This window comes from Poecile atricapillus, chromosome 2, assembly GCF_030490865.1.
Source record: "Poecile atricapillus isolate bPoeAtr1 chromosome 2, bPoeAtr1.hap1, whole genome shotgun sequence".
Classification (NCBI taxonomy): Eukaryota; Metazoa; Chordata; class Aves; order Passeriformes; family Paridae; genus Poecile; species Poecile atricapillus.
In genome coordinates, this window is record NC_081250.1 from 120449653 (window position 1) to 120463700 (window position 14048).

At 39.2% G+C, this 14048-nt stretch overlaps 1 protein-coding gene across 7 annotated transcripts in view; it reads left to right on the plus strand.

The window, feature by feature from the left end:
* SULF1 (sulfatase 1) overlaps positions 1 to 14048 on the plus strand; it is a 185656-nt gene that overhangs the window by 37640 nt on the left and 133968 nt on the right. For 5 of the 7 annotated variants that reach the window (XM_058833282.1, XM_058833281.1, XM_058833273.1 and 2 more), the window contains exon 3: positions 9511 to 9622. The exons of the other annotated variants lie outside the window; for them this stretch is intronic. The gene's annotated coding sequence lies outside the window, so the exon portion shown is untranslated. The remainder of the gene's footprint in view (positions 1 to 9510; positions 9623 to 14048) is intronic. 7 annotated transcript variants of the gene reach the window in all.

Sequence of the window (14048 nt, forward strand, 5' to 3'; positions counted from 1 at the left end):
GAAGGTTATTCACTTTCCAGTTCATTTCTTGCTGGTTTGTGGATATTAAAAATGAAAAGTTAAAAATAGTTCTTAACTTTGCCAGCAAGATCAACATCAATGCATATCTGTCAGTGCTACCCACTTAGCCTGTGGTCCCTCTGCATAACTTGACAGAGGGTCAGAGCCATTCTGACAGCTCCACAATGGGAGAAAGATGTGGTGACAGGCAATGCTGAAGAGCCAAACATGTGAACAGGATCTCCAAATATCCAAAGGCCTTGAAAACCAGAACTCTGAGCTGCAGAAAGACAGTAAGTTTGTCTAATGTAGGAAAGGCAATCTTGCATGAAATGGATCCTTTAGAGAGAATCAGAAGATACCTGGAGATACTGGGGTGCCTAAACATTTATGAATCCTATTTATGGACTGCCAGGCTGTCTGAAAAGCACTAAATCGCTTTGCAGCCAACTACTGAACTTTAACCCATCATATTTTTGTAGGAAGTTGTTAAGAGGAAGTAATTTTACACTTCTCTAACAAATCCTATTATAAAAGATTTCTAAATTAATTTTTCTCCCTTTGGGGCTTTCTCCCAGGTATCTGTAAGTGTCTGTGGCCAAATGAGATGCATTTTAGCTGAAATAAAATTATTTCATTTAGCTCACTACTTTTTATTTTTCCCCAAAGTACCTTGTAGTTTTTAAAGAAAATAACAAAAAGGACAATCATTTCATAATTTGCAAAAGCATGGGTAATTCTGGTTTAGGCTTGGAATACACTAATAGATGCTGTGTAACCTGGTATCTACATTTTTGCCGTCTGTATTTGTGCAGTTAAATATATAATTGGGAATTTAGGTGACACAGACTTAGATTTTCTGCCTTAATATAGACATGATTAATCACCTAAATTAACTGTGCACTGACTTTCCAAATGATATTCAACAATGACGAGGGTCATCCTGAATTTGCAGAGCTAAAAATGGGAGGTGATGGGAAGTTCATCACATGCCTTATCATGCCTTCACATGCCTTGTCATGTCTATGGCTCTGTTAGCTGCCTGTGGTACCGGCAGCTGAAAGAAAAGCAGCTAGAAAGGTGCCAAGGCATGTTGAGGAAACTTAGAAGGAAAGGGTGACATAATTGCTCTCAAGTGTGCACTTAAAAAGCGATGGTGTTCTATCTAGATACTATTGTTACTCCATGGAACGCTGTGAAATACGAATCACTCTAGAGGAAACACTGAAAAAAGATGTTGCTGCTTCCGGGGCCCTCAGACGGTATCTTCAGTTAGCAGCTTCTTGTTGAAACTGAGACATTGTAATGGTTAAAGGATTGGGGCAGAAGGTGTGTAAAATCCAGCGGGGACACAATTCCATCTTCACTGCTGCTTCTGATGGTGACAGACCTGAAGGAAGTGGAGTTAGGCACATTTCTTAACACTACCAATAGGGAAGGCCCTGCTTCCCTTTCACAAATCTCCTTCCTTGCCTCCTGTCTGCCACATTCTCCCACCGCTTCAATTCGGCAGCATTTTGGATGAGACAGCTCAGTTTCCCAGGCTGACAAGAAAGACAGCAAAAACATGGGCGCTTCTCTCCTGATTTTGGTGAATTAAATCTCTCAAGTAACAGACTCTGCCACAAGGCGAGTGTGGGAGGAAGGTGAGAGACCAAGATGTAAAGAGGCAGAGGGTCAGAGCAAAGGGAGCAGAGCAGAAGAGAACATTTGGGAAGTGATGCCAGCTTAGCACTTGAAACTACAGCAGGAATGTGTGCTGGAGGCAGGGAAGGTCCACCACATGATGCTCTGCCCAGCTTCAGTGGCTTGAAAAAAGAGCCTCTTAGGAAATCTGCCACTGTGTTGGGAACATATACTTTAATTATAACATTTCTTTTTCCCCAAAAAGATGAGTAATTTGGATCTGGGACAAAGAAAAAGGAAATTTTGGCTTATGCTGCAAACAGGATATGGGTGTTTATTTGAGTGAGGGATATTTCTGTTTTAAAGAGCTGTATGATGTATTGCATCATGCTATGCTATGGACTAAGGAAGCCATTCCTAAACTCATTTGGAAGAGACCGTATCCTCCTTTTCACCTCTGACTTAAAGATGGTCTCTGGGAGAGGCTTCAAGGGAAAACTTATGAACTGCATGTAGAAAAATGTCAGTGTCCAGCTGATCCTCCACAAGTGTGATGCAGATGTTTCAAATCACACGTATGTTCCACTAATGCATATTGGATAAGTGCAAAGTCACGGATTGAGGGATTGACATCCTTATTGCCAAGTCAACAAATCTCAAAAATACATGTTGGTATTTCAGTTGCTACTAAAAATGCTTTACTTCTGTTCTTATATCATCAGTGATATACAAAGTAATTGTGTGGTAGTTCTTGCTAGGCCCTATCTTTAGCTATTAACAAGTCTTAACATGCAGAGGTAAAATACTGTGATATCCTGAGTTAAATTTGACAGCTTCAGGTAAATTAGTGTAAAGATTCTTCTCCACAGATCTAGTAGGTGGAAAATCTGACTAACTTCAACATATTGTCCACAGAAAATTTGCTGAGTTTGCTTTCCCTACAGAGATATTCAGAGAGCAATAGACTTGTGCTAAACAGCTCTCAGCTCCTGACATTCAGTTACTGACCATGTTGCAAGCAGAGGTCTGTACCTATATTAGAGCTGGAGTTGTTCTTCTGTACTGTAATGGTGAAGTGCTTCTTGCAGCACTCAAATGGACCAGGTCCTGGTGTCTCGCTGCTGCAGTATCAGTGCTCAAGATCCCCCCTCCTAGCAGCAATTTTAAACTTATTTGGTATTCTGCAGCAGCCACCATACACAGTAGGTGTAGCCTCTGATGGGCCTGTTTAGAGTCCTGCTTCCACTGTGCTAGCAGCTTTTCCTGGAGGTATTTGCACTGCGCTAGTATCCAAAGCAAGGGAACATCCTCAGCATTTATCTGGATGCCTCTCAGATGGCATAGTGTTGGGAAACCTGAGTGACACTTCAGTGTTTCTGTAACCTCTCAGCCCTGAATGTGGGTGAGGGTCTGGTGCAGACACAGACATGAGAAACTGTCTCTTACTCTCTGCAACAGACATTAAACACAATTTAAAGCTTTAGGAAAGCATTAGGAGTTCCCTGTACCTTTTCCCATTACCCTGATTTTGCCTTTCTGGTTTAGCCAAAGAAAACAATTTGGAGGTAGAAGAAAAGAGGAGTCTGAGCAGATGTTACTGAGATCATGACTGATTCAGCAAAGAAAAGAACAAGATACATTTATTTAAATGCATGGTGGTTGAACACCATTTACAGGATTGTAAATTGCATCACCAATATATGAAAAAACCCACAGCTAAGATGAAGCTTTGAGGTCAGAGACAAGAGAAACTTCTACACCACTGTTCCTGTGGGGTGAGGGTATTGCCATGGGAGGTGGTCCTAGCTAAAACTTCCGAGTTCTTCAGCAGCCTCACCCCAGTCAGCTGCTCCCTGTCAGCAGGGGCTGGCACTGCTGTTTGCCCACTCCTCACTCCAGCCATGGACCTGTAAAGCAGAAACTGTCATGGGTTTCAGGGTCATACATTTTGTGCATTAAGGTAAGCATAATTGCATAATTAAGTCTTGGTACACCTTAAGGAATCTATGCTTTCTAGTGGGTACTTGCCAAGGCACAAAAATTCAGCAGCAAGAAAAGGGTTAGACTTCGGATCTTCACAGACATCTCTGTCTCCAGGCCTCATTTGGAAGTGAGTAGGGCTCCAGTGCTCTGTTCAAGCACATGTCCATCAGCCAAACTACCAGAATCAAGAGAAGTCAGCATTTGCAAAAATATGCCTGACTTGTCTGGGACATGGGATTCACACACTCTTCTGTAAGTTTAAAACTATTTGGAATGTCCAACTTCTTTCTGTGAGAAATGTTTTCTGACAAGAATACTGCTGACCCATCCATCAGCAACTAGCAACACTTCGAGTGGCTCCTGTTATGATATATAGAATAGCTAATGACACTCCTGTCTGCAGTGATCTTTTATTGAGCAGCAAGATCCTGGGAAGAGTAAAATAATTCCTCTGAACATAGAACCTAATTCACTTTGAAATTAAATCAAAAACCTGAAAGGAATGCGCTGACTAACCTGTATGAATGCTCTGCCTAGGATGGATGGCCACTTGGTCTAATAATACTTCATTAACCGTATGGTAGCAAAACTAACTATTGCTGGATTACTTAAAATTTAAAGGGTCCAGTATTTCCCAGACACTTTTTTTTCCCCTGAGCACAGGTCCTCACTAATTAAGGAAGTCCAGCTTTATAGGGGGAGCAATACCAAAAAAGCACCAATAAAATTTTTAAAGCTCTCTAAAACATTTTAATACCTTATTTCATGTGGCATATACAGAGTTATGATGGTTCATAAGGTATAAAGTTTTTTATTAGTGGTCCATTGGGGAGACTGCATAACTCAATCACTCCTTTGCAACTCATTTAATGCACATCACCACAGCATTTGACTAGCATACTTAGCACAAATTGAAGTCAGTAAAATATTTGACTCAGCAGCCCATTACATACTTACACAAAGAGAGAGTTAACTGGAAACTAATTTAGGGAATTAGTGGTTGGTTACAAAACACAGCATAAACAGACCAACTTTTCTCCAGATAAGGCTACATTATTCCCAAAAACTTGTAGGTCTTGCAGTGTTTTTCCCAAAGAATGTGTGGTATAAAAATTGTAAAATCAAGTGTCTTGTGCTTTAACATCTTCTTATGAAACAAATGGTAAAACTGATATGGGAGGTATAGGATTCTTTTTCTCCCTCTTCCTTCATCTCCTTCTCCCTTTCCCAATGTGTAGAGAGATTCGCTGCAAATAAGATAAGCAGGACTATAGGTTTATCCTTGCAAAAGCTTCCCTCCTCCCTTCCATGCTTGGCAACATCTGACACACGCAGGTTGTAAGAGCTCAGTCAGCATGTCCCCAAAGTGAACAGGAATGGTGACACCACACATAGTGCAGGCACTTTTTAGGTGACCATTGCTCTTGATTTCCCTACAGCAGTAGCTAGCTGAGCATCACAGATGGCGCCTATATGTGTCCAAAAGAGAATAGGGACTGGCCATCCTCTGTTATTTTATATGTCCCCAGCATCAGGAGATTAATTGCGTTTTCAGCTGAGAATTTCCTTTGAATTACAAAAATCTTGGTTAAAACCCTCCTGTTTATCGTGGAACAAACACAGATGGCCATAGTATACCATTTTCTTGTCTTATGATATGGCAAACTGACCCTTTATAAAGAACTTGAAGCTTGTTGTGTGCAGCAGTAGAAAAGAGGAGGAAAAAAAGCTCTCAGCAGGAGCAGATTAAAGACCTACTCACACAAGTGCTTGAGAGGCAAAGATTTTAATTTAGATCTTCAGACATTTAAGAGTGAAGACTGTTTGATTCTTCTGTTAAGGTGACAAGAATTATTTCAATCTGTTCCTACTAATATTAGCTTGTACTTACTGTATTTATAGAAGGTACACTTTTCAAGGCTACATGTGGCCAAGAAATGAAAATTTCCTTGGTTTACATTAGAACAAACAAATGATCTCCTGGAATTGTTTTCATGGAAATGTGAGAAAAGCCTGCTGGTTACATCATTTACCTGAAATCTACTACACCAGCTTAAAAATTGCCATGCTGTGCAACTTGAAATAGGGATAAAAAGCAATAGACCAGAGAAATGTTATGACCGTTGGGTCTAAAAAACCAATTTTGCTTTGGCCGCAATGTTTAATTATTTATACAAAACAATATTCCAAATAAGAGACCAAACTTGGCAACAAGGAATAGAAATGTTTTGTTCCTTTACATTCTTTTGAAAATCTATCTACAACTGGCTGAGAAGAACTGCAAAAAATTCCAGTGCACTGAATAAGTTCCATCCACATACAGCTCTGACATGTCAGCTGGGTCGATTGTGTACCTTCCCAAAGCTGCAAGGGAGGTGCAGATCTCCCCTGACATCACTTGATATTTACTAGACTTGAAAAAAGATTGTGCACTAATTTAACGTATTGTCTGCCACAATCCAGAAGAAGGAGGAAGAGACAACCTAACTAATACAGAAAGCTACAGATATTGAATTAGGCATGCAAAAGAGACAAGGTAAATGAAAGAGGTTGGTAAAGAGTCAAAGGAAACTGGGATAGCTTAGAACTAGAAAAGTGGTTTTTAAAGTGCAATAACTGTGAACTTCCCATTGATGACTAAGAAATAAATAACTATAGTAGATTTATATTCTCCATCCCTTAGTAGCTGCTCTACAAACAGCATGATATCCTACTAAATTTTATTTAAGAGGTAAATCCAGGTCTGCTATAGAGTTTTTCTGGGGAGCATCAAGGTCTTGTCAGTTTTTCAAAATTTCTTTTATTTTTTTTTTAAATATGTGTATAAAACCAGATAGATTGTGCCAAAACTGTTGAAACCACATAAAATCTCAGGCAAATTACTTCAACCAGAATTATAATAATCTGGGAAACTTCAAAACTCTCTTCAGAATTCTCCCCAACTATGTTCTTAAACTTGTATGAGACCCATGCCTTATTAAATGACACCTTAATTTGAGAACTTCTAAGTGTCTTGAATATTTGATCATTGAATCTAAATGTTCTTTTAAATTCTTTTAACTTCCTCCTTAAAAAACCATCAAAGTAAAAACCATATTTCAAAGAGCTAGTCCTCTATCAGCAGTTAATAGCTCAGTTCTACTGTACATACACAGGCAAAATCCTCATGGAAGCCAATGCCTAAGTTCAGAGACTTCTTTTTCACTGAATGCCTTAAAAGAAGTATGGAATTTCTGTCCCAGAAAATATATGTCTCAAATTAAATTTTTACAGCAGTTAGATTCAAGACTACAGCCCAGTTGGGATACACAACGGGTGGGTACCTCAAAGACACATAATCTGGTAAGCTTAAGAAAACCAGGGTAGATAGAGAAGAAAACTAGTGGCAAAGAAGGAAGTCAGGGTGTCATCACAGTGATTTAAAAGCAGAGCAGAGATGGCCCTGGACTTCTGGAGTTCCAGAAAACTTCTCGTTGTGCAGGAGCAGCTACATGTAGGATATGCTCTGCTTTGGGCTGGCACCATATGGAAATTCCCACTGAAAGGCAACTGCAACTCCAGCATGGAAAGAGTTTCCATTTCCTTAGCACAGATCAAGAAGGAACCTCATCCAATGGCCAGCTTTCAGCCCTGAAGATTGACAGGTTCTCACCTAACTAAAGGTACCAAGGGGTGCCTGGAAAGGGGCAAAATAAATTTGCATGCCATCTTTTATATTTACTAGATAGTGACACTTATATATTATATATATATATATATATAATACAAATACTCATCTAATTGTTCATTACAATATATAATACATATCTTTATTTTTTTCGAACTTGTGCTTATTGTATTACTTTTCCTGAATTATTCCATTTGGAAACATAGATTTCATAAAGACCACGCCTTACTTTAAGTTTTTTAATGATCAAGTTATCAAGTTAAAGGACTACTTCAGAAGGCAGTAAACACTTGCAGCAAGATGGATTAATCAGTAGCATAATTGTAAATCACCTTGTGCTCTACAGTACCGAACTCTGAAATTTTTGCATGTTAGTGACAATATCAGCTGTGAATTAGTACAACAGGTGCTTCTAAAGCCACTTTATTAGTTTGTGATATGTTTGTCTTTGTGGCTAGTGTCTGTTTGCTTGCTAAAGTTAACTGTGGACTGAAGCTCATGCTGGACAGCAAAGAACTACCACACTTTTTCCCTCCGAGAAAACATACAAGTCCTAACCCACTCCATGCAGTTTCCTGAGTTTGAGCACGTTTTCAGATGTGGAAATGGCTGTCCTTGCCGTATTAAGACATCGATGTGAATATCCCTGGAGGAGCAAGGAAAAGCTTAAACACTGAAATGAGGCTTGAGGCTGAACATTTTTGTCTCATTCATGTATCTGCTGGTGGTGTGTGTGTGTGATACAAGGGAGGTTTAATGAATACTGCAAGTCAGAGACTGGATTTGAATCTAGGATTCACATCCAGAGAAATATTTGTATACTTTCAGTATGAGCTTACTGTTGCATCAGAAGTTAGAGATTAACATTATTCACTGGTGGCAAAAGATATTTACCTCTATTTAAGAAAATATATGTATCTATTATCTTGTTGGAAAGTTCAAAGAACTGAACTCTCTGTATAGGTCTCATGTCACTTCTGTGCCTGCTATGATGCTTCTGGATGCTCCGTTTTATCCTCAACCCTCACTGCTCATACTGACATAAAACTTTTCTAGGGAAACTCTTCTTCAGATGCCAGCGACCTCTGGCTTTAAGATAAAATAAAATAAAAATAAAATAAAATAAAATAAAATAAAATAAAATAAAATAAAATAAAATAAAATAAAATAAAATAAAATAAAATAAAATAAAATAAAATAAAATAAAATAAAATAAAATAGAAATTTCTCACAACCTCTTAAATTACTGCAATTTAAAGTGATCAAAAAAATCCCATGTGTCACATTTTTCCCATCTTCCTCTGATCTGAACTCTATGGTCTTAGATGTCGTTTCCAACCGTAATGATTCTGTGATTCTGTGAATGCAATAAAACCCCAAGAATAAAGCAAAATCAACTGACTAATACAAGTCTAAAAGAGGCCACTTTTATTCTTCATGGCATGTGGAGATGGTATTTTCGTGGTAGTGAGTTTCAATGGAGCATTGAAACTGGAGCCAGCTCAGAAAACATGAACACCTTGCTGTTCCAGCTCCAGCCTCTAGTAATCCTCCGAGTTCTGCTGGAGAGCTGAGGATCTTTCTTCCTCGTGGCCTCCTGGTTCAAAGTTGGCCAGCCCTCTCTTAGCTGCAGTGAGGTAAACATATAGACTTCTTTAAGTTTGTCCTTTCAAGCTGTTTTCTCTGACCCTTGACTTACTTATTCAATTTTTCTGTGTATAAATGTTCATTTTAAAAAGGTCTTCCACTTAACTGAATTTTACAATAATTAGTAATAATTATGGGTGTTTTAAACTCAGTGGTTTTGAGGTTTCTCAATCTCTGGGTACTCAATTTGTGAGGATAAAAGGGGCCTGAAACTTATGGAAATACAGGTTTCTCCTTTTGAAAGGTCTAAGTTATTTACATACAGCATCACTGAAATGCTATTACCTCTCATACTGAAAACAGCAATCAAAAAGTCAAATAAACAATGAAAGACTGAGGAAGAAACCAGAGTTTTGGATATATATATATGAAGGCAAAGAATAGCTCCTATTAAAAGGTTCCATGGTACATTTTATATTCACTGAGACAAAATCTTTTTTTTTAAGCCTGCATCTGAAAGACCCAAACACAGTAATCACAGACGTGTGTAATTTTTTTTCCCCTCCTTCTGCTCAATCCTAAATTTAAATCATAATACTGAACTTGTGACGTCACTCTCAATCATTTCCACATGGCTTCACTTGTAGGATCAAAAAGAAGGTGAAGCTCTCTTGTGTCAGCAGAAAGCTGATTTGGGGGATGGAAGATAAAGCAGTGAAATTTCTAGTAACGACAAGAAGACTTCAAATAAGCTTGCAGGTAAAGTACTATTCTTTTTCAGTAAATAGTTGCTCTGCCTCAAATTTACCACATTGATAGAAGTTCAGTTTTAAAAGGGGCCCTGCTCCTAAGGAGATCCTGAGTCTTCAGATGATCCAGTTCCTTTAGAAAATCTTTCATTATTTTAAAATCATTAGGCGTATTCCAGGAAATAAACCTCAGAGGAAACAGGATAAGATAACAGCATGGTGGGTAGCCCAGCTTCATATTTCCATTTTCTCTGGTACGTTAGTTTTCTAAAGGTGGCATTTTGGTTCTGATCAAATGGAAGGGCAAAGGTTACTGAATGTGAGGCTGTGGCTGCTGGAAAAGAGAACCAGTACAATGGTGGGGAAAGGCAGGCCACCAGCATTAAGCACAGAGAGATGTGGGAAACTGACAAGAAGGAAGAGGATGTAAGTTTCTGAGAAACCAGGAAATGAGCTCTGTGTTCAAGCATGTCTATTTATGGTATAAGAATTGTAAATATCACAGGACATATTTAATACTGAGAGGAGGAAAAATGTGTCAGGCATTTTAGCTTTAAGCCCTTGTCCTTTGCATGGGCTGCTTTTGTTCAAGGAAGTGACAATGAAAAAGGACGGATTTGGGAAAAAAAAGGCTTCTCCTGCAGCATTTCCCAAACTATTTTTCCTGTGCCACTCTCCCAAGTGAGTTCTACCATTCATGACCTTTCTCTCCCCTTTCCTCCCCAACTCATTCAGCATCCAGCATTCAGGATTACAGCCACTCATCTCAGTTTGCAGCCCTGACAGTGTCTCTCATACCACCCCTTCTTTCCCAGAGAGAGGGTGAGTCCTAGTTTGGGAACTGCTGTTTCCACTGGATTTCAGTTCCTGGCAACCTAGCTGTAAAATACTTTGTCCAAAAGGGAGCTATTCCCCAGAGACTGTGATGCTAATTTTGTGTGTAGTTCTGGTGTGATTTCAGAGTAATCTCCTGGCTGCACACTAGTGTTGTCCTGCTGGGTTTGTCCCTAAATGTGTAAAGTAAGTACCTCCACAATACATTTATTAAGTAGAGCACCTCACAGCCTTTGAGGTTAGCTGCATGGTCTGGTTAGCGAAGTGTCTCTGTGCTCATTTCTGGAGCCCAAAAATGTTCTCCCTCTTCCACCAACAGCCTTTATTAATTTTGATACTTTAAGTTTCATTACTTCTGTGCTTTAAAGGCAAAATCAAGCATTACAGGGCAGAAGGATGGAACACACCACTGCTCATTTTGAAAATGTAAAGGCAGAAAGGGTGTGACTCTCCTATGCCACGGCTAACTCTCATTCCCACTCTGCATTTATATTCACCAGAGCCACTGACTTGTTTACCTGAGTGAGTGGCTGCTCAATTCCTGGAAGCCATTTACTTATCACTTACAAGATGGAGACAACAGCAGTGCTCAGCACTATCTGTTTATCTACCCAAATATGGATTTTAAAGGATCATTACAGTCATTTGACTTTGAAACCTCTCAGCCCCAGAATACCAGGTAAATAAAACCAATAGACAGTTTGGTAGAGTTCCTGCTATTTTGTTTAAAGGTTTCAAAGACACTCAATCACCTTATCGCTAAAACAGTGTATCCTTCTCCCACTGTTTGTTTATTTTTTCAAAGATAAAGCATTGCATCTGAAATCCAGGAAGCAATAGTGAGATGCTTTGGGGAGAGTGTGGGATTGAAGGGAAATTATTAGAAGTTGTGACCTCAGTGACAACATTAGATGTGAGGTGCTTGCCTGGCCCATGCTTACGAACCCTGAGGGGGATATGCCAGCATATCAGGCACCCATTCTTCACACCACCCTACTTCTGACACCTATTTAGCTTCCTTGCCAGGTACCAAAGTTACGAGAAATTGCTAATGTCATCATGGCCCTTGTTACCTGGGGTACCCTGCATGCCTCCTCTTTGTGACAGTAGGAGAATTAGGTTTATGTAGGGAGATAGATATATTATTTTACCTGAAACTCAAGTCACTGGGGATAAGTCTATCATAAACAAAACATGTTGCAACCCTATGCACTCGAGAGGTTTTTCTGCCTGTCTTTCCCGCAGTAGTTTTGCTGTGAGGGGTGTCACTGCACTCAGCCCACACCGGCTGCTGCAGTGTGCCAGGGCAGCCATCTCTGCCTGCCAGAGGATGCAAAGCAGCTCCACGGGGACAGTAGGGAACACTTCCATCCCAGCTCCTGTCAGGACAGCACTTGTACCTGCGTGAGATGTAGGTGATTGCTAAAGTTGTTTCCAAGACTGCTTGTTATATAAAAAAAGACAGTGACAGAACTGCGTGGAAATACAATCTGATGTAAAACCACAATGCTTTTTTACTTTTAAGAAAGGTTTTGTAATGGGTTTGAATTGGCCACCTGGCTATCTTTGGCTGTGACTGCTAATCCTTCAGTATCCTTGAAGGTGCCCTTGATACTTTAAATTAGCTGATATTTTTAGAATATTTCAATTTTTATTATCAGTTATGCAATGGACATATCACAGAATATTTTTATGTCAGTGCGATTAAAATGCTTAATCCCCTCAGAGAAATTTGCAATGACAGAAGCCATGGATAAAAATCAGCTCTAAGTTTAAGAAGAGCAAGAAGTCAAGTAACTTGCAACAAGTTTTCCAAAAGGTTTGTTCAGTCTCCTAAAAGGTTGGGACAGATTTTTTGCAGAGGTAGACCCAATAAGTGTACTATATGGATACAGAGGATGCCTTCTGCATTTATAAAACTGGGGTGCCCCAGAAGTGGGGCCCCAGGCCAACACAGAGTCTCTAGGCAACTGAAGAGACTCTGACAGCAAGGCAGTGGTGTGCCCTGGCATGGAGCGGGGGACAGTTGAGAAACCAAATCTCTGTGTTAAGCAAGAATCAGAGTGGTCCAAATCTCACCCTATGGACACGAGGTGAGACTTAATTTGGGATGGGAGGCACTCTCTGCAGTGACTCTTGCTTTGTCAAAATGATTCAAATTCATCTCCAATGAAAGAGTCTTCAGAAAATGTGGTTCATGAAGGGTCTTTCCCAGGAGGTCTGCAATGTCATTCTGCTTGTGGAAATAAAGAACCTCAGAAAATACAATCCTTGCATAACAAAAAATGATGTGACCTAATTAACATGTCGTGTTCATAAAGGAGTATTTTTCAATATATGCCTTACTTTGAAACAATCAATATGCAGGGGAACTTATGTGTGTTCATATCTTGATCTAACAGCTGTTAAGCTGTACCAATTAAACGCTTCTGGTTTTGCTAGGTGAGGTTGAAATGTCAGCCTCTTTCTCAAAAGCATCACTGATGCCACTTCTTAGAACACCTTGCAGGGAATTTCCATTATATATGGAAACAAATATATTTAAGATTACTAATATTCAAAATATAAAATGGTGTTCTCTTATTTTTGCTTTTTTTTTTACTCTCTAGAAACTGAGATTTCAGAATCACAAAGGTTTTTCAAGGATATGTGAGTGAGATTTCTCCTTGGAAAGGTACAGATAGCTGTTTTCAAATCCAAGGGGCCCACGAAGAGTGTCTGGGCTTCTGGAATGAATTGCTGAGTTGTACATACAGGTGCTAAGTGTGATTACGTCAAAGTGTAAGTGCAGGAAATGAGATCACCCAAAGGTACCACAGGCACTGCAATATTATGAACTGGGTACTGCAACTGTATTTATCTCCAGGTTTCAAATCCCCCCTGTTAAATCCACTCATTAACTATTTTGTTAAAAGCTGTGAAGGAGACCAGGCTGGAGTAGAGGGATACAAAGAATTTGGAGTGAGTTTTCAATTAAAATCCACAATCTGTTCTGTTTCTGATAATCTCTAAATTCTTTTGAAGAAATGATCATTATAACTCTGTCTAATCTGTTTTCAAAACAGACTCTGAAATAGCCATTGTGTCCGCACCTTCTGTTTTTATAACTTATGTGCTTTGATATTGTAATTGATGCAAGTGGGTGCAATTAAATCTTTATTTGGAAACTTGCACCAAAGCAAGTCATTCAGTAAAAAAAAAAAAAGCCACCAATGTGCTTTGACTCTAGATTCTCACACATATTTGCACTTACAATCAAAGCTTTTGTTCTGTTAAACTAACAAGGGCTGTTTAGCATAAGAAAGAGTTAACACAGGCTGCCTTACGTTGTGCTAATTTTGGGAATAACAGTTGAATAGAAAAAAAAATTGCAGGAAACTATGCTGTCCCAATAAAAATGACCAATTTTTATTTTAATAAGTTATTCACCACAAGTGGAGAGGTTTTAAAAAAGCCTCATAATATGCCAATGATTTCTGTCACTCTGTGATAAAATACTACTCTTGTTTTTCCTAAGAAAGATCACAAGAGATCAGATCAGATCTCTAGCTCAACATTGCTTCTTAACTAGGCAGTGAATTCCACCAATTTCACGTGGGGGG